The 22,590-nt window shown below is 40.1% G+C and overlaps 1 long non-coding RNA gene across 1 annotated transcript; it reads left to right on the plus strand.

Annotated features, from left to right (window-relative positions):
* Nucleotides 1-6,228: 6,228 nt before the first annotated feature.
* Nucleotides 6,229-17,842, plus strand: LOC309621955. The gene is made up of 2 exons (XR_014240344.1): nucleotides 6,229-7,225; nucleotides 17,421-17,842. It is a non-coding gene; the product is annotated as an uncharacterized lncRNA (long non-coding RNA).
* The last annotated feature ends 4,748 nt before the right edge of the window (nucleotides 17,843-22,590 follow it).

Here is a 22,590-nt window from a genome sequence, read left to right on the forward strand (position 1 = left end):
TTACCACTTTAAATCCCAGCAGCAGCTAGAAGGTACACAGTTCTCTAAAACCCCTTCAGCATTTATAGTTTGTAGACTTTTTGCTGATGGTCCTGACTGGTGTGAGCTGAAACCTTTTTGAATTTGAATTTGCATGTGGCTAATAATTCCTTATACTGAGCTTTACGCATGTCCTTTTTTTTCTTTTCCTTTTTTTTTAAAGAGTGAGTACAACTTCCCTCCTCTGATTGATTTCTTGAAAAACTTCTCATGTGTTGAATTTTCTTGCCTATTCCCTACCCCAGGGCATTGTTGAGGGCCTGTGGCATTTACAGCGTGCAGTCCTTGTGACTATATAAGCAACCATTGGCACTGGGTTTAACGCTGCTCTTGTGGGAAACAGCCACAAGGCGGCAGCATTATTACGTTCTCAACTCTTGTGACTTTGGCAACAGAGTCTTCCTGGAGGTAGGGTTCCGAGGTTGTAAATTAGAGTGGAATGTGCTTGAACATGCCCCCAGAAGTTTATGTCTCCTTACTTATGTTTGTTTTTTAAATATAATTTCTATTTCTTATCGGGGTAAATTTAATTGGAGTGTTTTGATTGTCTGGCTGTACAGAATCGGCTTAATGATTCCTACATATGTCTGTTCATCTTCGGATCCTGTTACCATGTGTGTGATCACAGAATGTATATTTTAAAGGTATTGGTGATTATATAATTCATACAGTTTATCTGTTATATGTTTATATACATTTAACATACATTAGTATATGTATGTTAACCCCATAGTCCTAATTTACCCATCCTCCCACCTTTCATTTTGGCTAACCATTAGTTTATTTGATAAGTCTGTGAGTGTCTTTTTCTGTGGAAATATGTTCATTGGTAGCAATCTTAGGATAACATGTATAAATGATATCATAGGATATTTGTCATACCCTTTTGACTTACTTAACCTTATATGATTATTTCTAGGCTCCACTGTAGTCGTAAAAACGGCATTGTTCATTTTTTTCACGAAGCTACTATTCCATATGGTACATACCACTTCGTCTTTGTCCATTCATCTGTTTACGGACATTTTTTTTCCTTCCATGTCTTGGCTATTTCAATATTGTTTCAGTGCACATTTGCCTGCATCTGTCTTTCCGATTCTGTTGGTCTTAGGTTATAGGCCCAAAGGTGCCCTGCCGCATCATATGGTAGCTCAATTTTTACCTCTTCAAGCAGCTCGATTCAGTTTGCTTTAGTGCTGTTACCACTTTACATCCCACCAGCAGCTAGAAAGTACACAGTTCTCTAAAACCCCTTCAGCATTTATCGTTTGTAGACTTTTTGCTGATGGTCATGACCGGTGTGAGCTTCACCCTTTTTGACTTTGAATTTGCATGTGGCTAATAATTCCTTATACTGAGCTTTAGGCATGTCCTTTTTTTCTTTTCCTTTTTTTTTAAAGAGTGAGTACAACTTCCCTCCTCTTATTGACTTCTTGAAAAAATTCTCATGTGTTGAATTTTCTTGCCTATTCCCTACCCCAGGGCATTTTTGAGGGCGTGTGTCATTTACAGCCCTGCAGTCCTTGTGACTATATAAGCAACCATTAGCACTGGGTTTAAAGCTGCTGTTGTGGGAAACAGCCACAAGGCGGCAGCATTATTACGTTCTCAACTCTTGTTAGTAGTGCAACAGAGTCTTCCTGGAGGTCGTGTTCCGAGGTTGTAAATTAGAGTGAAATGTGCTGGGACAAGCCCCGAGAAGTTTATGTCTCCTTACTTATGTTTGTTTTTTAAGTTTAAATTCTATTTCTTATTGGAGTAAATTTGATTCGAGTGTTTCGATTGTCTGGCTGTACAGAATCTGCTCAAAGAGTCACACATATATCTGATCATCTTTGGATCCTGTTACCATGTATGAGATTACACAAGGTATATTTTGAAGGTATTGGTGATTATATAATTCATATAGTTTATATGTTATATGTTTATATACATTTAACATACATTAGTATATGTATGTTAACCCCATAGTCCTAACTTACCCATCCTCCCACGTTTCATTTTGGCTAACCATTAGTTTATTTGATAAGTCTGTGAGTGTCTTTTTCTGTGGAAATATGTTCATTGGTAGCAATCTTAGGATAACATGTATAAATGATATCACAGGATATTTGTCATACCCTTTTTACTTACTTAACGTTATATGATTATTTCTAGGCTCAACTGTAGTCCTGAAAACGGCATTGTTCATTTTTTTCCCGAGGCTACTATTCCATTCTGTCTATATACCACTTCTTCTTTGTCCATTCATTTGTTTATGGACCTTTTTTTGCTTCCATGTCTTGGCTATTTTAGTATTGCTGCAGTGCACATTTGCCTGCCTCTGTCTTTCTGATTCTGGTGGTCTTAGTTTATAGGCTCAAAAGGTACCCTTTCGCATCATATGGTAGCTCAATTTTTACCTTGTAAAGCAGCTCCATTCAGTTTTTGTTAGTGCTGTTACCACTTTACATCCCACCAGCATCTAGGAGTTACACAGTTCTCTAAAACCCCTTCAGCATTTAGAGTTTGTAGATTTTTGCTGATGGCCATTTGACTGGTGTGAGCTGAAACCTTTTTGGAGGTTGGATACGCATGTGGCTAATAATTCCTTATACTGAGCTTTAGGCATATCCTTTTTCTTCTTTTCCTTTTTTTGTTAAAGAGTGAATACAACTTCCCTCTTCATATTGACTTCTTAAAAAATTTCTCATGTGTTGAATTTTCTTGCCTATTCCCTACCCCAGGGCAATTTTTGAGGGCAGGTGTCATTTAGACCTCTGCAGTCGTTGTGACTATTAAGCAACCATTAGCACTGGGTTTAAAACTGCTGTTGTGGGAAACAGCCACAAGGCGGCAGCATTATTACGTTCTCAACTCTTGTTACTACAGCAATAGAGTCTTCCTGGAGGTAGTGTTCCAAGGTTGTAAATTAGAGTGGAATGTGCTGGGACAAGCCCCCAGAAGTTTATGTCTCCTTACTTATGTTTGTTTATTAAATTTAATTTCTATTTCTTATCAGAGTAAATTTGATTAGAGTGTTTTGATTGTCTGGCTGTACAGAATCTGCTCAAAGATTCCTACATATGTCTGTTCATCTTCGGATCCTGTTACCATGTATGTGATTACAGAATGTATATTTTAAAGATATTGGTCATGATATAATTCATATAGTTTATCTGTTTTATGTTTATATACATTTAACATAACATTAGTATATGTATGTTAACCCCATAGTCCTAATTTACCCATCCTCCCACCTTTCATTTTGGCTAACCATTAGTTTATTTGATAAGTCTGTGAGTGTCTTTTTCTGTGGAAATATGTTCATTGGTAGCAATCTTAGGATAACATGTATGAATGATATCATAGGATTATTGTCATACCCTTTTGACTTACTTAACCTTATATGATTATTTCTAGGCTCAACTGTAGTCCTGAAAACGGCATTGTTCATTTTTTTCCTCAGGCTACTCTTCCATTCTGTCCATATACCTCTTCTTCTTTGTCCATTCATCTGTTTATGGACTTTTTTTTTCCTTCCATGTCTTCGTATTTCAATATTGTTGCAGTGCACATTTGCCTGCATCTGTCTTTCCGATTCTGGTGGTCTTAAGTTATAGGCCCAAAAGGTGCCCTGCCGCATCATATGGTAGCTCAATTTTTACCTTTTCAAGCAGCTCCATTCAGTTTGTGTTAGTGCTGTTACCAGTTTACATCCCACCAGCAGCTAGAAGGTACACAGTTCTCTAAAACCCCTTCAGCATTTATACTTTGTAGACTTTTTGCTGATGGAAATGACTGGTGTGAGCTGAAACCTTTTTGAATTTGAATTTGCATGTGGCTAATAATTCCTTATACTGAGCTTTAGGCATGTCCTTTCTTTTCTTTTCCTTTTTTTAAAGAGTGAGTACAACTTCCCTCCTCTTATTGACTTCTTGAAAAATTTCTCATGTGTTGAATTTTCTTTCCTAGTCCCTACCCCAGGGCATTGTTGAGGGCGTGTCTCATTTACAGCCCTGCAGTCCTTGTGACTATATAAGCAACCATTGGCACTGGGTTTAAAGCTGCGTTTGTGGAAAACAGCCACAAGGCGGCAGCATTATTACGTCCTCAACTCTTGTTACTTGGGCAACAGAGTCTTCCTGGAGGTCGTGTTCCGAGGTTGTAAATTAGAGTGGAATGTGCTGGGACAAGCCCCCAGAAGTTTATGTCTCCTTACTTATGTTTGTTTTTAAATTTAATTTCTATTTCTTATCGGAGTAAATTTGATTAGAGTGTTTTGATTGTCTGGCTGTACAGAATCTGCTCAATGATTCATACCTATATCTGTTCATCTTCGGATCCTGTTACCATGTATGTGATTACAGAATGTATATTTTAAAGGTATTGGTGATTATATAATTTATATAGTTTATCTGTTATATGTTTATATACATTTAACATACATTAGTATATGTATGTTAACCCCATAGTCCTAATTTACCCATCCTCCCACCTTTCATTTTGGCTAACCATTAGTTTATTTCATAAGTCTGTGAGTGTCTTTTTCTGTGGAAATATGTTCATTGGTAGCAATCTTAGGATAACATGTATAAATGATATCATAGGATATTTGTCATACCCTTTTGTGTTACTTAACCTTATATGATTATTTCTAGGCTCATCTGTAGTCCTGAAAACGGCATTGTTCATTTTTTCCCCGAGGCTACTATTCCATTCGGTGTGTATACCACTTCTTTTTTGTCCATTTATTTGTTGATGGACATTTTGTTTCCTTCCATGTCTTGGCTATTGTAAATACTGCTGCAATACACGATTTTTCATCCCCTGTCTCTTTGATTCTGGCTCCCACATGTGACAGTCCCAATAGTGGGCCTTCCGGATCATATGGAGACTCAGTTTTTACCTTTAAACGCACTGCCATTCTGTTCCTATTATTGGCTGTTACCAGTATACCTCCCAGTTAGACCGAGAATTTACGCTAATCTCCACAACTTCTTCAACATGTATTGTTTGTTGACATTTTGTTGATGGTCATTCTGACTGCTGTGAGATGATACCTTTGTGTAGATTGGATTTGCATGCGTCTAATATTTCCTGATGTTTTGCATTTTTCAATGTCCTTTTCATTTTTTTAAGATTGAGCTAAACTTACAAATGCCCTATGATATCACTTATGTTATCTGAAAATTCATAAAAATGAACATATTTCCATAGAGAAAGGCAATCTCAGATTGAGAAGACAAACTTACGGTTAAGCCAAAGAAAAGGTGTGAGGAATGGATAAATTAGGATATTGGGGTTAACACACTTATACTAATACATATAAACTATTTAATCCCCAAAGACCTATGGAATACCAAGAGTGGTCTACTCAACACTCTGTAATAACCTACATCGAAAAGGACCCAAAGATCAATAGATATATGTATATGTCTAAATGAACAATATTCTGTACACCTAGAACAAAAGACATTTTTCAATCAAATTTGCTCTGATAAAAACTACAACTTAAAGACACAAACAAGAATTAAGGTGGCTAAAACTTATGGGGGTTTGTCTGGCCACATTCCACTCTAAGTTGCAACCTAAAAGCACAACTTGCAGCAAAGTCCTGTTTCCCTAGCAAGCGGAGTTGGCAACGTAGAAATGTTGCCACCCTAAGGCCGTTTCCACAAACAGCAGCTTTCAATCTACTGCTAATGATCACTAATATTCACAGGGCTGTAAATGACTCATGCCCTCAAAAAATGTCCTGGCGTAGGGAATGGCCAAAAAAATCCAAATGCGGCAAATTTTTCAAAAAGGCAATTTGAAGTTGTAAGTTTAGCTCAATCTTAAAAAACATGAAAAGGACATTGATAAACGCAGAACATCAGGAATTATTAGACACATGCAAATCCAATCTACAGGAAGGTATCAGGTCAAACCAGTCAGAATGACCATCAGCAAAAAGTCAACAAACAATAGATGTTGAAGAAGTTGTGGAGAATAGCGTAACCTCTCGGTCTAACTGGGATGTAAACCGGTAACAGGCAATAATAGGAACAGAATGGCAGTGCGTTTAAAGGAAAAATTGAGTCACCATATGATCCGGAAGGCCCACTATAGGGCCTGTCACCTGAGAAAGCCAGAATCTAAGAGACACGGGATGGAAAATCGTGTATTGCAGTAGTATTTACAATAGCCATCACATGGAAGCAAACAAAATGTCCATCAACAGATAAATGGACAAAGAAGAAGTGGTACACGTACCGAACGGAATAGTAGCCTCGGGAGAAAAATGAACAATGCCGTTTTCAGAACTACAGATGAGCCTAGAAATAATCATATTAGGTTACGTAAGTCAAAAGGGAATGACAAATATCCTATGATATCATTTATACATGTTATCCTAAGATTGCTACCAATGAACATATTTCCACAGAAAAAGACACTCACAGACTTATAAAACAAACTAATGGTTAGGCAAAATGAAAGGTGGGAGGATGGATAAATTAAGACTATGGGGCTAACATACATATACTAATATATGTTAAATGTATATAAACATATAACATATAAACTATATGAATTATATAGTCACCAATACATATAAAATATATAATGACAAAACACCTACCAAATACCAAGGGAGGTTTACTCAACGTTCTGTAATAACATACACGGTAACAGGATCCGAAGATGAACAGACATATGTATGAAACATTGAGCAGATTCTGTACAGCCAATCACAACACTCTAATCAAATTTACTCTGATAAGAAATAGAAATTAAATTTTAAAAACAAACCTAAGTAAGGAGACATAAACTATTGGGGGATTGTCCCAGCACATTCCTCTCTAATTTACAACCTCAGAATACTACCTCCAGGAAGACTCTGTTGCCCTAGTAACAAGAATTGAGAACATAATAATGCTGCCCCCTTGTGGCTGTTTCCCACAACAGCAGCTTTAAACCCAATGCTAATGGTTGCTTAATAGTCACAAGGAGTGCAGGGCTGTAAATGTCACCTGCCCTCAAAAAATGCCCTGGGTTAGGGAATAGGCAAGAAAATTCAACACATGACAAATTTTTCAAGAAGTCAATATGAAGAGAGAAGTTGTACTCACTCTTTAAAAAAAGAAGGAAAAGAAAAAAAAGGACATGCCTAATGCTCAGTATAAGGAATTATTAGCCACATGCAAATCCAACCTCCAAAAATGTTTCAGAGAGGTAAAGAAGATGGCAGAAGATTAAGATGCGGAGATCACCTTCCTTCCCACAGATACATTAGAAATACATCTACACGTGGAACTGCTCCTACAGAACACTCACTGAACGCTGGCAGAAAACGTCAGACCTCCTAAAAGGCAAGAAACTCCCTACGGACTTGGGTAGGGCAAAAGAAAAAAGAAATAACAGAGCCAAAAGAATAGGGACGGGACCTGCACCAGTGGGAGGGTGCCATGAAGGAGGAAAGGTTTCCACGCACTAGGAAGCCCCTTCGTGTTCAGAGACTGTGGGTGGCAGAGGAGGGAAGCTTCAGAGCCACGGAGGAGAGTGCAGCCACAGGGGTGCGGAGGGCAAAGCAGAGAGACTCCCGCACAGAGGCTCGGCTCCGAGCAGCACTCACCAGCCAGAGAGTCTTGTCTGCTCACCCGCCATGGTGGGCAGGGGATGGGAGCTGAGGCTCGGGCTTTGGTCGGATCGCAGGGAGAGGACTGGGGTTGGCAGCGTGAACACAGCCTGAAGGGGTTAGCGCACCACAGCTAGCCGGGAGGGAGTCCAGGAAAAAGTCTGCAGCTGCCGAAGAGGCAAGAGACTTTTTCTTCCCTCTTTGTTTCCTGGTGCGCGAGGAGAGGGTATTCAGAGCGCCACCTAAACGAGCTCCAGAGACGGGCGCGAGCCACGGCTATCAGCGTGGACCCCACAGCAACAGGGGCGCAGAGGGAAAAGCAGAGAGATTCCAGCACAGAAGATCAGCGCCAAGCAGCACTCACCAGCCCGAGAGGCTTGTCTGCTCGCCCGCCAGGGCAGGCGGGGGCTGGGAGCTGAGGCTCGGGCTTCAGTCGGATTGCAGGGAGAGGACTGGGGTTGGCGGCGTGAACACAGCCTGAAGGGGTTAGCGCACCACAGCTGGCCAGGAGGGAGTCCGGGAAAAAGTCTGCAGCTGCCGAAGAGGCAAGAGACTTTTTCTTGCCTCTTTGTTTCGCGGCGTGCAAGGAGAGGGGATTCAGAGCGCCACCTAAATGAACTCCAGAGACGGGCGTGAGCCGCGGCGATCAGCGCGGGCCCCAGAGACGGGCATGAGACGCTAAGTCTGCTGCTGCCGCCACCAAAAAGCCTGTGTGCGAGCACAGGTCAGTCTCCACACCGCCCCTCCCAGGAGCCTGTGCAGCCCGCCACGGCCAGGCTCCCGTGATCCGGGGACAACTTCCCCGGGAGAACGCACGGCGCGTCTCAGGCTGCTGCAACGTCACTCCGGCCTCTGCCACCACAGTCTCACCCCGCCTCCTCCGTACCGCTCCCTCACCCCGGCCTGAGTGAGCCAGAGCCCCCGAAGCAGCTGCTCCTTTAACCCCGTTCTGTCTGGACGGGGAACAGACGCCCTCAGGCGACCTACACGCAGAGGCGGGTCGAAATCCAGAGCTGAACCCCGGGAGCTGTGCGAACAAAGAAGAGAAAGGGAAATCTCTCCCAGCAGCCTCAGAAGCAGCGGATTAAAACTCCACGAACAACTTGATGTGCCTGCATCTGTTGAATACCTGAATAGACAATGAATCATCCCAAATTCAGGAGGTGGACTTTGGGAGCAGGATATATTAATTTTTCCCCTTTTCCTTTTTTTGTGAGTGTATATGTATATACTTCTGGGTGAGATTTTGTCTGTATAGCTTTGCTTTATAATAGCTTTATTTTACTTCACTATATTTTATCCTCTTTCTTTCTATTTTTTCTCCCTTTTACTCTGAGCCATGTGGATGAAAGGCTCTTGGTGCTCCAGCCAGGCATCAGGGCTGTGCCTCTGAGGTGGGAGAGCCAACTTCAGGACACTGGTCCACAAGAGACCTCCCAGCTCCACGTAATACCAAACGGCAAAAATCTCTCAGAGATCTCCATCTCAACATCAAGACCCAGCTTCACTCAACGACCAGCAAGCTACAGGGCTGGACACCCTATGCCAAACAACTAGCAAGACAGGAACACAGCCCCATCCATTAGCAGAGAGGCTGCCTAAAATCATAATAAGGCCACAGACACCCCAAAATACACCACCAGACGTGGACGTGCCCACCAGAAAGACAAGATCCAGCCTCATCCACCAGAACACAGGCACTAGTTACCTCCACCAGGAAGCCTACACAACCCACTGAACCAACCTTAGCCACTGGGGACAGATACCAAAAACAACGGGAACTACGAACCTGCAGCCTGTGAAAAGGAGACCCCAAACACAGTAAGATAAGCAGAATGAGGCAACAGAAAAACACACAGCAGATGAAGGAGCAGGGTCAAAACACACCAGACCTAACAAATGAAGAGGAAATAGGTAGTCTACCTGAAAAAGAATTCAGAATAATGATAGTAAGGATGATCCAAAATCTTGGAAATAGAATAGACAAAATGCAAGAAACATTTAACAAGGATGTAGAAGAACTAAAGGGGAACCAAGCAATGATGAAAAACACAATAAATGAAATTAAAAATACTCTAGGTAGGATCAATAGCAGAATAACTGAGGCAGAAGAACGGATAAGTGACCTGGAAGATAAAATGGTGGAAATAACTACTGCAGAGCAGGATAAAGAAAAAAGAATGAAAAGAACTGAGGACACTCTCAGAGACCTCTGGGACAACATTAAACACACCAACATTCGAATTATAGGGGTCCCAGAAGAAGAAGAGAAAAAGAAAGGGACTGAGAAAATATTTGAAGAGATTATAGTTGAAAACTTCCTTAATGTGGGAAAGGAAATAGTTAATCAAGTCCTGGAAGCACAGAGAGTCCCATACAGGATAAATCCATGGAGAAACACGCCAAGATATATATTAATCAAACTGTCAAAAATTAAATATAAAGAAAACATATTAAAAGCAGCAAGGGAAAAACAATAAATAACACACAAGGGAATCCCCATAAGGTTAACAGCTGATCTTTCAGCAGAAACTCTGCAAGCCAGAAGGGAGTGGCAGGATATACTTAAAGTGATGAAGGAGAAAAACCTACAACCAAGATTAATCTACCCAGCAAGGATCTCATCCAGATTTGATGGAGAAATTAAAACCTTTACAGACAAGCAAAAGCTGAGAGAGTTCAGCACCACCAAACCAGCTTTACAACAAATGCTAAAGGAACTTCTCTAGGCAAGAAACACAAGAGAAGGAAAACACCTACAATAACAAACCCAAAACATTTAAGAAAATGGGAATAGGAACATACATATCGATAATTACCTTAAATGTAAATGGATTAAATGCTCCCACCAAAAGACACAGACTGGCTGAATGGATACAAAAACAAGACCCATATATATGCTGTCTACAAGAGACCCACTTCAGACCTAGAGACACATACAGACTGAAAGTGAGGGGATGGAAAAAGATATTCCATGCAAATGGAAATCAAAAGAAAGCTGGAGTAGCAATTCTCATATCAGACAAAATAGACTTTAAAATAAAGACTATTACAAGAGACAAAGAAGGACACTATATAATGATCAAGGGATCGATCCAAGAGGAAGGTATAACAATTGTAAATGTTTATGCACCCAACATAGGAGCACCTCAATACATAAGGCAAATACTAACAGCCATAAAAGGGGAAATCGACAGCAACACAATCATAGTAGGGGACTTTAACACCCCACTTTCACCAATGGACAGATCATCCAAAATGAAAATAAATAAGGAGACACAAGCTTTAAATGATACATTAAACAAGATGGACTTAATTGATATTTATAGGACATTCCACCCAAAAACAACAGAATACACATTTTTCTCAAGTGCTCATGGAATATTCTCCAGGATAGATCATATCTTGGGTCACAAATCAAGCCTTGGTAAACTTAAGAAAATTGAAATCGTATCAAGTATCTTTTCCAACCACAACGCTATGAGACTAGATATCAATTACAGGAAAAGATCTGTAAAAAATACAAACACATGGAAGCTACACAATACACTACTTAATAACGAAGTGATCACTGAAGAAATCAAAGGGGAAATCAAAAAATACCTAGAAACAAATGACAATGGAGACACGACGACCCAAAACCTATGGGACACAGCAAAAGCAGTGCTAAGAGGGAAGTTTATAGCAATACAAGCCTACCTCAAGAAACAGGAAACATCTCGAATAAACAACCTAACCTTGCACCTGAAGCAATTAGAGAAAGAAGAACAAAAAAACCCCAAAGCTAGCAGAAGGAAAGAAATCATAAAGATCAGATCAGAAATAAATGAAAAAGAAATGAAGGAAACAATAGCAAAAATCAATGAAACTAAAAGCTGGTTCTTTGAGAAGATAAACAAAGTTGATAAACCATTAGCCAGACTCATCAAGAGAAAAAGGGAGAAGACTCAAATCAATAGAATTAGAAATGAAAAAGGAGAAGTAACCACTGACACTGCAGAAATACATACGATCATGAGAGATTACTACAAGCAACTCTATGCCAATAAAATGGACAACCTGGAAGAAATGGACAGATTCTTAGAAATGCACAACCTGCTGAGACTGAAACAGGAAGAAATAGAAAATATCAACAGACCAATCACAAGCACTGAAATTGAAACTGTGATTAAAAACCTTCCAACAAACAAAAGCCCAGGACCAGATGGCTTCACAGGTGAATTCTATCAAACTTTTAGAGAAGAGCTAACACCCATCCTTCTCAAGCTCTACCAAAAAATTGCAGAGGGAGGAACACTCCCAAACTCATTCTATGAGGCCACCATCACCCTGATACCAAAACCAGACAAAGATGTCACAAAGAAAGAAAACTACAGGCCAATATCACTGATGAACATAGATGCAAAAATCCTCAACAAGATACTAGCAAACAGAATCCAACAGCACATTAAAAGGATTATACACCATGATCAAGTGGGGTTTATTCCAGGAATGCAAGGATTCTTCAATATACGCAAATCAATCAACGTGATACATCATATTAACAAACTGAAGGAGAAAAACCATATGATCATCTCAATAGATGCAGAGAAAGCTTTCAACAAAATTCAACACCCATTTATGATAAAAGCCCTGCAGAAAGTAGGCATAGAGGGAACTTTCCTCAACATAATAAAGGCCATATATGACAAACCCACAGCCAACATTGTCCTCAATGGTGAAAAACTGAAACCATTTCCACTAAGATCAGTAACAAAACAAGGTTGCCCACTCTCACCACTATTATTCAACATAGTTTTGGAAGTGTTAGCCACAGCAATCAGAGAAGAAAAAGAAATAAAAGGAATCCAAATCGGAAAAGAAGAAGTAAAGCTGTCACTGTTTGCAGATGACATGATACTATACATAGAGAATCCTAAAGATGCTACCAGAAAACTCCTAGAGCTAATCAATGAATTTGGGGAAGTAGCAGGATACAAAATTAATGCACAGAAATCTCTTGCATTTCTATACATTAATGATGAAAAATCTGAAAGTGAAATTAAAAAAACACTCCCGTTTACCACTGCAACAAAAAGAATAAAATATCTAGGAATAAACCTACCTAAGGAGACAAAAGACCTGTATGCAGAAAATTATAAGACACTGGTGAAAGAAATTAAGGATGATACAAATAGATGGAGAGATATACCATGTTCTTGGATTGGAAGAATCAACATTGTGAAAATGAGTCTACTACCTAAAGCAATCTACAGATTCAATGCAATCCCTATCAAACTACCACTGGCATTTTTCACAGAACTAGAACAAAAAATTTCACAATTTGTATGGAAACACAAGACCCCGAATAGCCAAAGCAATCTTGAGAACGAAAAATGGAGCTGGAGGAATCAGGCTCCCTGACTTCAGACGATATTACAAAGCTACAGTAATCGAGACAGTTTGGTACTGGCACAAAAACAGAAATATAGATCAATGGAACAGGATAGAAAGCCCAGAGATAAACCCACGCACATATGGTCACCTTATCTTTGATAAAGGAGGCAAGCATATACAGTGGAGAAAAGACAGCCTCTTCAATAAGTGGTGCTGGGAAAATTGGACAGATACATGTAAAAGTATGAAATTAGAACACTTCCTGACACCATACACAAAAATAAACTCAAAATGGATTAAATACCTAAGTGTAAGGCCAGACACTATCAAACTCTTAGAGGAAAACATAGGCAGAACACTCTATGACATAAATCACAGCAAGATTCTTTTTGACCCAGCTCCTAGAGAAATGGAAATAAAAACACAAACAAATGGGACCTAATGAAACTTAAAAGCTTTTGCACAGCAAAGAAAACCATAAACAAGACCAACAGACAACCCTCAGAATGGGAGAAAATATTTGCAAATGAAGCAACTGACAAAGGATTAATCTCCAAGATTTACAAGCAGCTCATGCAGCTCAATAACAAAAAAAACGAAAAACCCAATCCAAAAATGGGCAGAAGACCTAAATAGACATTTCTCCAAAGAAGATACACAGGTTGTCAACAGACACATGAAGGAATGCTCAACATCATTAATCACTAGAGAAATGCAAATCAAAACTACAATGAGATATCATCTCACACCGGTCAGAATGGCCATCATCAAAAAATCTAGAAACAATAAATGCTGGAGAGGGTGTGGAGGAAAGGGAACACTCTTGCACTGTTGGTGGGAATGTAAATTGATACAGCCACTATGGAGAACAGTAGGGAGGTTCCTTAAAAAACTACAAATAGAACTACCATACGAGCCAGCAATCCCACTACTGGGGATATACCCTGAGAAAACCATAGTTCCAAAAGAGTCATGGACCAAAATGTTCATTGCAGCTCTATTTACAATAGCCAGGACATGGAAGCAAGCTAAGTGTCCATCATCGGATGAATGGATAAAGAAGATGTGGCACATATGTACAATGGAATATTACTCAGACATAAAAAGAAATGAAATGGAGGTATTTGTAATGAGGTGGATGGAGTTAGAGTCTGTCATACAGAGTGAAGTAAGTCAGAAAGAGAAAAACAAATACAGTATGCTAACACATATATATGGAATCTAAGGGGAAAAAAAGGCCATGAAGAACTTAGTGGCAAGACGGGAATAAACGCACAGACCTACTAGAGAATGGACTTGAGGATATGGGGAAGGGGACGGGTGAGATGTGACAGGGTGAGAGAGTGTCATGGACATATATACACTACCAAATGTAAAATAGATAGCTAGTGGGAAGCAGCCGCATAGCACAGGCAGATCAGCTCGGTGCTGTGTGACCACCTAGAGGGGTGGGATGGGGAGGGTGGGAGGGAGGGAGATGCAAGAGGGAAGAGATATGGGAACATATGTATATGAATAACTGATTCACTTTGTTATAAAGCAGAAACTAACACACCATTGTAAAGCAATTATACTTCAATAAAGATGTTTAAAAAAAAAAGGTTTCAGCTCACACCAGTCAAATCACCATCAGCAAAAAGTCTAAAAACTATAAATTCTGAAGGGGTTTTACAGAACTGTGTACCTTCTAGTTGCTGGTGGGATGTAAAGTGGTAACAGCACTAACAAAAACTGAATGGAGCTGCTTTAAAAGGTTAAAACTGAGCTACATATGATACGGCAGGGCACCTTTTGGGCCTATATCATAAGACGACCAGAATCGGAAAGACAGCGACAGGCAAATGTGCACTGCAGCAATACTGAAATAGCCAAGACATGGAAGCAAAAAACAGGTCCATAATAAGATGAATGGTCAAAGAAGAAGGGGTATATGGACAGAATGGAATCTCAGTCACGAGTAAGAATAAAAGAATGGCATATGCAGCACCACAGAGGAGCCTAGAGATAATCACACAGCGTGAAGTAAGTCAGAATGCGAAAGACAAATGCCCTATGAGGTCCGTTATGTTATCTGAAAATTCATAAAAATGAACATATTTCCATAGAGAAAGGCAATCTCAGACTGAGAAGACAAACTTATGGTTAAGCCAAAGAAAAGGTGTGAGGAATGGATAAATTAGGATATTGGGGTTAACACACATATACTAATACATATAAAATATATAATCCCAAAAGACCTATGGAATACCAAAAGTGGTCTACTCAACACTCTGTAACAACGTACATGGAAAAGGACCCAAAGATCAATAGATATATGTATATCTGTAAATGAACAAGATTCTGTACACCTAGAAAAAAAAGACATTTTTCAATCAAATTTGCTCTGATAAAAACTACAACTTAAAGACACAAACAAGAATTACGGAGGCTAAAACTTATGGGGGTTTGTCCTGGCACATTCCACTCTAATCTGCAACCTAAAAGCACAACTTGCAGCAAGGTTCTGTTTCCCTAGCAAGCAGAGTTGGCAACGTAGAGATGCTGCCACACTAAGGCCGTTTTCTGAAACAGCAGCTTTAAATCTATTGCTAATGGTCACTAATATTCACAAGGACTGCAGGGCTGTAAATGACTCATGCCCTCAAAAAATGTCCTGGGGTAGGGAAAGGCCAAAAAAATCCAAACGCGGCAAATTTTTCAAGAAGGCAATTTGAAGTTGTAACATTAGCTCTATCTTAAAAAAAATGAAAAGCACATTGATAAATGCAAAACATCAGGAATTATTACACGCAGGCAAATCCAATCTACACAAAGGTATCACGTCACACCAGTCAGAATGACCATCAGCAAAAAGTCAACAAACAATAGATGCTGAAGAAGTTGTGGAGAATAGCGTAACCTCTCGGTCTAAGTGGGATGTAAACTGATAACGGCCAATAATAGGAAGAAAATGGCAGCACGTTTAAAGGTAAAAATTGACTCACCATATGATCCGGAAGGCCCACAATTGGGCCTGTCACCTGTGAAAGCCAGAATCAAAAAGACACGGGATGGAAAATCGTGTATTGCAGCAGTATTTACAATAGCCAAGACATGGAAGCAAACAAAATGTCCATCAAAGATAAATGGACAAAGAAGAAGTGGTATACATACCGAGTGGAATAGTAGCCTCGGGAAAAAAATTAACAATGCCATTTTCAGGACTACAGATGAGCCTAGAAATAATCATATAACATTAAGTAAGTAAAAAGGGTATGACAAATATCCTATGATATCATGTATACATGTTATCCTAAGATTGCTACCAATGAACATATTTCCACAGAAACAGACACTCACAGACTTATAAAACAAACAAATGCTTAGCGAAAATGAAAGGTGGGAGGATGGATAAATTAGGACTATGGGGCTAACATACATATACTAATGTATGTTAAATGTATATAAACATATAACATATAAACACTATGAATTATATAGTCACCAATACATATAAAATATATAATGACAAAAACCTACCAAATACCAAGGGAGGTCTACTCAACATTCTGTATTAACATACATGGTAACAGGACCTGAAGATGACCAGACATATGTATGAATCATTGAGCAGATTCTGTACAGCCAGAAAACCGCAACACTCTAATCAAGTTTACTCCGATAAGAAATAGAAATTAAATTTAAAAAGCAAACATAAGTAAGGAGACATAAAGTTCTGGGGGCCTTTCCCAGCACAATCCACTCTAATATACAACCTTGGAACTCTACCTCCAGGAAGATTCTTTTGCACTAGTAACAAGGGCTGAGAACGTAATAATGCTGCTGCCTTGTGGCTGTATCCCACAACAGCAGCTTTAAACCAAGTGCTAATGGTTGCTTAATAGTCACAAGGACTGCAGGGCTGTAAATGACACCTGTCCTCAAAAAATGCCCTGGGGGGCTTCCCTGGTGGCGCAGTGGTTGAGAATCTGCCTGCCAACGCAGGGGACACGGGTTCGAGCCCTGGTCTGGGAAGATCCCACATGCCGCGGAGCGACTGAGCCCGTGAGCCACAATTGCTGAGCCTGCGCGTCTGGAGCCTGTGCTCCGCAACGGGAGAGGCCACGATAGTGAGAGGCCCGCGCAACGCGATGAAGAGTGGCCCCCACTTGCCGCAACTAGAGAAAGCCCTCGCACAGAAATGAAGACCCAACACAGTCATAAATAAATAAATAAAATTTAAAAAAAAAATGCCCTGCGATAGGGAATAGGCAAGAAAATTCAACACATGACAAATTTTTCAAGAAGTCAATAGGAAGAGGGAAGTTGTAATCACTCTTTAAAAAAAAGCGAAAAGAAGAAAAAGGATATGCCTAAAGCTCAGTATAAGGAATTATTAGCCACATGCAAACGCAACGTGAAAAAGGTTTCAGCTCACACCAGTCAAATGACCATCAGCAAAAAGTCTACCAACTATAAATGCTGAAGGGGTTTTAGAGAACTGTCATCCTTCTAGCTGCTGGTGGGATGTAAAGTGGTAACAGCACTCACGGAAACTGAATGGAGCTGCTTTAAAAGGTAAAAATTGAGCTACCATATAATGCAGCAGGGCACCTTTTGGGCCTATAACCTAAGACCACCAGAATCGGAAAGACAGAGGCAGGCAAATGTGCACTGCAGCAATACTGAAATAGCCAAGACATGGAAGCAAAAAAAAGTTCCATAAACAGATGAATGGACAAAGAAAAAGTGGTATATGGACAGAATGGAATAGTAGACTTGGGAAAAAAATGAACAATGCCGTTTTCAGGACTACAAATGAGCCTAGAAATTATCATATTAGGTTAAGTAAGTCAAGAGGGAATGACAAATATACTATGATATCATTTATACATGTTATCCTACGATTGCTACCAATGAACATATTTCCACAGAAAAAGACAATCACAGACTTATAAAACAAACTAATGGTTAGCCAAAATGAAAGGTGGGAGGATGGATAAATTAGGACTATGGGGCTAACATACATATACTAATGTATGCTACATGTACCTAAACTATATGAATTATATAGTCACCAATACATATAAAATATATAATGACAAAACACCTACCAAATACCAAGGGAGGTCTACTCAACATTCTGTAATAACATACAAGGTAACAGAATCCGAAGATGAACAGACATATGTATGAATCATTAAGCAGATTCTGTACAGCCAGAAAACCACAACACTCTAATCAAATTTACTCCGATAAGAAATAGAATTTAAATTTAAAAAACAAACATAAGTAAGGTGACATAAATTTCTGGGGGCTTGTCACAGCACATTCCAGTGTAATTTACAACCTTGGAACACTACCTCCAGGAAGACTCTGTTGCCCCAGTAACAAGAGTTGAGAACGTAATAATGCTGCCGCCTTGTAGCTGTTTCCCACAACAGCAGCTTTAAACCAGGTACTAATGGTTGCTTAATAGTCACAAGGACTGCAGGGCTGTAAATGACACCTGTCCTCAAAAAATGCCCTGGGGTAGGGAATAGGCAAGAAAATTCTACACATGACAAATGTTTCAAGAAGTCAATATGAAGAGGGAAATTGTAGTCACTCTTTAAATAAAAAAGGAAAAGGAAAGAAAGGACATGCCTAAAGCTCATTATAAGGAATTATTAGCCACATGCAAATCCAACTTCCAAAAAGGTTTCAGCTCACACCAGTCCAATGACCATCAGCAAAAAGTCTACAAACTATAAATGCTGAAGGGCTTTTAGAGAACTCTGTACCTTCTAGCTGCTGGTGGAATGTAAAGTGGTAACAGCACTAACGAAAACTGAATGGAGCTGCTTGAAAAGGTAAAAATTAAGCTACCATATGATGCTGCAGGGCACCTTTTTGGCCTATAACCTAAGACCACAAGAATCGGAAAGACAGAGGCAGGCAAATGGCACTGCAGCAATATTGAAATTGCCAAGACATGGAAGCAAAAAAAAGGTCCATAATCAGATGAATGGACAAAGAAGAAGTGGTATGTGGACAGATTGGAGTATCAGTCACAAAAAAAATAAAAGAATGGCATATGCAGCACCACAGATGAGCCTAGAGATAATCACACAACGTGAAGTAAGTCAGAATGTGAAAGACAGATGCCCTATGATGTCCCTTATGGTATCTGAAAATTCATAAAAATGAACATATTTCCTAGAGAAAGGCAATCTCGGATTGAGAAGACAAACTTATGGTTAAGCCAAAGAAAACGTGTGAGGAATGGATAAATTAGGATATTGGGGTTAACACACATATATTAATACATATAAAATATATAATCCCCAAAGACCTATGGAATACCAAGAGTGGTCTACTCAACACTCTGTAACAACCTACATGGGAAAGGACCCGAAGATCAATAGATATATGTATATGTGTAAATGAACAAGATTCTGTACACCTAGAAAAAAAGACATTTTTTAATCAATTTTGCTCTGATAAAAACTACAACTTAAAGACACAGACAAGAATTACGGAGGCTAAAACTTATGGGGGTTTGTCCTGGCACATTCCACTCTAATCTGCAACCTAAAAGCACAACTTGCAGCAAGGTTCTGTTTCCCTAGCAAGCAGAGCTGGCAACGTAGAAATGCTGCCACCCTAAGGCTTTTTCCTCAAACAGCAGCTTTAAATCTACTGCTAATGGTCACTAATATTCACAAGGACTGCAGGGCTGTAAATGATTCATGCCCTCAAAAAATGTCCTGGGGTAGGGAATGGCCAAACAAATCCAAACGTGGCAAATTTTTCAAGAAGGCAGTTAGAAGTTGTAACTTTAGCTCCATCTTAAAAAAAAATGAAAAGAACATTGATAAACGCAAAACATAAGGAATTATGAGACGCATGCAAATCCAATCTACACAAAGGTATCACCTCACACCAGTCAGAATGACCATCAGCAAAATGTCAACAAACAGAGCATTAACCAAGATGGCGGAGTAGAAGGACGTGTTCTCACTCCCTCTTGCGAGAGCACCAGAATCACAACTGGCTGCTGGACAATCACTGACAGGAAGACCCTGGACTTCACCAAGGAGGATACCCCACGTCCAAGGACAGAGGAGAAGCCACAGTGAGATGGTAGGAGGGGCGCAATCAGAGTAAAATCAAATCCCATAACTGCTGGGTGGGTGACTCACAGACTGGCGAACACTTATACCACAGAAGTCCACCCACTGGAGTGAAGGTTCTGAGCCCCACGTCAGGCTTCCCAACTTGGGGGTCCTGCAACGGGAGGAGGAATTCCTAGAGAATCAGACGTTGAAGCCTAGTGGGAATTGATTGCAGGACTTCTACAGGACTGGGGGAAACAGAGACCCCACTATTGGAGGGCACGCACAAAGTAGTGTGCGCATCGGGACCCAGGGGAAGGAGCAGTGACCCTGGGGGAGACTGAACCAGACCTACCTGCTGGTGTTGGGGGGTCTCCTGCAGAGGCGGGGGGTGGCTCTGTTTCACCGTGGGGACAAGGACACTGGCAGCGGAGGTTCTGGGAAGTGCTCCTTGGCGTGAGCCCTCCCAGAGTCTGCCATTAACCCCACCAAAGAGCCCAGGTAGGCTCCAGTGTTGGGTTGCCTCAGGCAAAACAACCAACAGGGAGGGAACCCAGCCCCACCCATCAACAGTCAAGTGGATTAAAGTTTTACTGAGCTCTGACCGCCACAGCAACAATCAGCTCTACCCACCACCAGAGCCTCCCATCAAGCCTCTTAGATAGCCTCAACCACCAGAGGGCAGACAGCAGAAGCAAGAAAAACTACAATCCTGCAGCCTGTGGACCAAAAACCACAGTTACAGAAAGATAGACAAGATGAAAAGGCAGAGGGCTATGTACCAGATGAAGGAACAAGAAAAAACCCCAGAAAAACAACTAAATGAAGTGGAGATAGGCAACCTTCCAGAAAAAGAATTCAGAATAATGATAGTGAAGATGATCCAGGACCTCGGAATAAGAATGGAGGCAAAGATCGAGAAGATGCAAGAAATGATTAACAAAGACCTAGAAGAATTAAAGAACAAACAAACAGAGATGACCAATACAATAACTGAAATGAAAACTACACTAGAAGGAATCAATAGCAGAATAACTGAGGCAGAAGAACGGATAAGTGACCTGGAAGACAGAATGGTGGAATTCACTGCTGCGGAACAGAATAAAGAAAAAAGAATGAAAAGAAATGAAGACAGCCTGAGAGACCTCTGGGACAACATTAAACGCAACAACATTCGCATTATAGGGGTCCCAGAAGGAGAAGAGAGAGAGAAAGGACCAGAGAAAATATTTGAAGAGATTATAGTCGAAAACTTCCCTAACATGGGAAAGGAAATAGCCACCCAAGTCCAGGAAGCGCAGAGAGTCCCATACAGGATAAACCCAAGGAGAAACACGCCGAGACACATAGTAATCAAAGTGGCAAAAATTAAAGACAAAGAAAAATTATTGAAAGCAGCAAGGGAACAACGACAAATAACATACAAGGGAACTCCCATAAGCTTAACAGCTGATTTCTCAGCAGAAGCTCTACAAGCCAGAAGGGAGTGGCATGATATACTTAAAGTGATGAAAGGGAAGAACCTACAACCAAGATTACTCTACCCGGCAAGGATCTCATTTAGATTTGATGGAGAAATCAAAAGCTTTACAGACAAGCAAAAGCTACGAGAATTCAGCACCACCAAACCAGCTCTACAACAAATGCTAAAGGAACTTCTCTAAGTGGGAAACACAAGAGAAGAAAAGGACCTACAAAAACAAACCCCAAACAATTAAGAAAATGGTCATAGGAACATACATATCGATAATTACCTTAAACGTGAATGGATTAAATGCCCCAACCAAAAGACACAGACTGGCTGAATGGATACAAAAACAAGACCCATATATATGCTGTCTACAAGAGACCCACTTTAGACCTAGGGACACATACAGACTGAAAGTGAGGGGATGGAAAAAGATATTCCATGCAAATGGAAATCAAAAGAAAGCTGGAGTAGCTATACTCATATCAGATAAAATAGACTTTAAAATAAAGAATGTTACAAGAGACAAGGAAGGACACTACATAATGATCAAGGGATCAATCCAAGAAGAAGATATAACAATTATAAATATATATGCACCCAACATAGGAGCACCTCAATACATAAGGCAACTGCTAACAGCTATAAAAGAGGAGATCGACAGTAACACAATCATAGTGGGGGACTTTAACACCTCACTTACACCAATGGACAGATCATCCAAAATGAAAATGAATAAGGAAACAGAAGCTTTAAATGACACAATAGACCAGTTAGATTTAATTGATATATATAGGACATTCCATCCAAAAACAGCAGATTACACGTTCTTCTCAAGTGCGCACGGAACATTCTCCAGGATAGATCACATCTTGGGTCACAAATCAAGCCTCAGTAAATTTAAGAAAATTGAAATCATATCAAGCATCTTTTCGGACCACAACGCTATGAGATTAGAAATGAATTACCGGGAAAAAAACGTAAAACAGACAAACACATGGAGGCTAAACAATACGTTACTAAATAACCAA

The sequence above is a fragment of the Balaenoptera borealis genome (assembly GCF_965194805.1).
Source record: "Balaenoptera borealis genome assembly, contig: HAP1_SCAFFOLD_1282, whole genome shotgun sequence".
Taxonomy (NCBI): domain Eukaryota; kingdom Metazoa; phylum Chordata; class Mammalia; order Artiodactyla; family Balaenopteridae; genus Balaenoptera; species Balaenoptera borealis.